Raw genomic sequence first — 2,715 nt, 5'->3', positions numbered from 1 at the left:
ATCAAACAATAATTTCTTCAATCAATTAAATCTTCTCAATTTTAAAATTTCAACCATTTTTTTTTATCCAGAAAATGGGATTATTGTACGGAATGGTAGCCCGGGGAGCGGTGCTTCATTGTGATTGATTGGATTTTGGAAGTTTTTGTTGAATTTATGTTTTAATTGATAGTATAATTAATGTGCTTTAGTGTATAATTTTAATGAATTTTAAAGGGATCGGATGTGGGGGAGGAGGGGGCGCCGACAAGGGGAGGGGGAGGAGGGGGCGCCGGCCGGAGGGTGTGACCTGTGGCGGTGCTTAAGGATCGGATGTGGTGTTTTTTTAGCTATTTAGTAAATAATAATACTAATTAATATAATGCTATTTTTTTTTGGAAAAATACACTTTAATAATCCCAATTGTGGGCGATTTACCTACAATAATCCCAACTAACGTTTATTCTACAATAATCCTAACTATTAGGTCAGTTTTCCTCTAGCAATCCCAAACCGATCAACAAATAAAAGTCAACAACCTATTATTGTAGGTTATTTGACACGTGTCAACGTGTGAATGGTTCAAAAAAAAAAAACCAAAAAAAAAATCTGGCAGCCAACCCTAACCACCACCTCCACCTCCTGCCGCCCAAGGCCCGACCACCACCTCTACCTCCTGCCACCCAACTCTAAAACACCACCTTCTCCGACCACCCAAACCGAAATTGACTACCACCACCAAGCCGCACCGCCGAAACACCACCTAAATCGCACCAGCAGCAACCACGACCAGCCGCACCTCGAAACACCACCTACATCGCCCCAATTCGCAGCCCCAAATTGCCTTAAAACGCAGCCCCAAATCGCTCCGAAACCCTTGCCAGTGAACTGATTGGAGCTTGAATCTGCGACACCTCGCCGGAAACCACTCCTCACGACACCGTTGCTTTCAATTTGTCAAGGCCTGAATCCGCAAGATCAAAGGCAGTGGTCGGATGTTAGCTACGGGGCTGGGGTTTGGGATGGTCGATCTCCCGGTGGTCAAATTTGGGAGTGAAGTGGTGGTTGTCATGGCTGAAGGAGGAGGGGGTGGTTGTCGTGGCTGATGTGCTGATTTTTCTTTTTCTTTTTTTTTTTTAAAAAAAAAATTTTGCCAATCATGTGCTGACATGTGGCATTTAAAAAACCAAAAAAAAAAAGTTTACCATTTCAGCAAGTAACCGATTTTTGGGACTGTTGGAGGAAAACTGACCTAATAGTTGGAATTATTGTAGAAAAAATGTTAGTTGAGATTATTGTAGGTAAATCGCCCATAGTTGGGATTATTAAAGTGTATTTTTCTTTTTTTTTTAATTTTTGACACTTTTAACCGAAAAATAATTACCTGTTTTATAAGTCACCGGTCACTTGGGACTATTTTGGGCGGATAAACTACAAAGTTTGGATTTTTATAAAATAATCGAAAGTGGGGATTATTTTAGGTGGATGGAGCAAAGATGGGATTATTCTTGTTAATTTTTCCTTAGATAACATTTTTTTTTATTTGAAAAAGAGTCCATCGTTGACTTTCCTGAAAATTGGACTTGATCCCTCGCCACAACCCAAACGGTCTTATATGGTCCTTTTAGGCAACCTTTTGCTTATAAGGTCCTTTGAAACAAAATAGACTACTTAATTGGTCATTTTAACAAATTTTCCTTAAATTAACAAGTTTTCATTAAATAAGAGTCTCATTTTTTTATGCTATTAATATGAAAAATGTCAGTGTTGATTAATCTACAATTTTACCACTTGATTGCAACTTTTGTATGAATAAATCTAACACCAAATATCACATAGTTTAATGCCTTAGTTAAGGTTTCATCGTGCATGAACAAATCTTACACAAATTATCAATTTTACTTTAACTAGGGCAGCTAACGCGTGCGATGCGTGCGTTATAGTTAGCCGTATTCGAAATATCTTTCGGTTTGGACTTACATTTAAATTTTAGTTATTAGCAGCATAATGAGAGAAAATATATAGAGAAATATATTTAGGTGTATAAATATCCATACATTATTTTTCATTGATAAAATAAAGAGGTAATTATCATTAATGAGGGCAAATAAGCAAATAAATATTTTAGATGGTATAATTGTCCAAACACTGTTCATTTAAAAAACTTGTACATAATTAATGAGGGTATATATGTAAATACACATTTTAAAGGGTAGAATTGGCATAACACTATTCATAAGAGTAGTTTTGTACTTTTTATACGGTAGGGATATGTATGTTGATGATGTGGAATATCACATCCAAAAGGGAGAGTGCCGTATCCCTTCAATACGGAGGGTTTTTTTTTTTTTTTGACAAAAATACGAAGTATAGAGTAAAAGGTGTTTTAGTGAAGAATACGTGCTGAAACATTAATGGATGAGATTACTTTAGCTAAAAACTAGTGTGTCATCCGGGCGTTGCCCTAGGATGTTACTTTGAGTAATTTCTTTTTTTTTTAATAAAGTGTTTGAAGTTTTACTAATTTTGAATGTAATGTTGTAAATTGAAAAGAATATAAAGAATAATACGTGTCTCTTCGTTTTTGAGTTTTGATGCAATTTTGTATTTTGCATTTAAATACATTTATGTGGAAAAATAGAACATAAATTACTGATAGTTAGGATGGTAAGACATGTGGTGCTCATTATATAAAGTTAGGAGTTCAAACCTCTTTATATGCGTTTTTAATTAACA

Source organism: Chenopodium album, chromosome 21 (genome assembly GCF_948465745.1).
Source record: "Chenopodium album chromosome 21, dcCheAlbu1.1, whole genome shotgun sequence".
Lineage (NCBI taxonomy): Eukaryota > Viridiplantae > Streptophyta > Magnoliopsida > Caryophyllales > Amaranthaceae > Chenopodium > Chenopodium album.
This window is presented reverse-complemented; position numbering follows the sequence as displayed.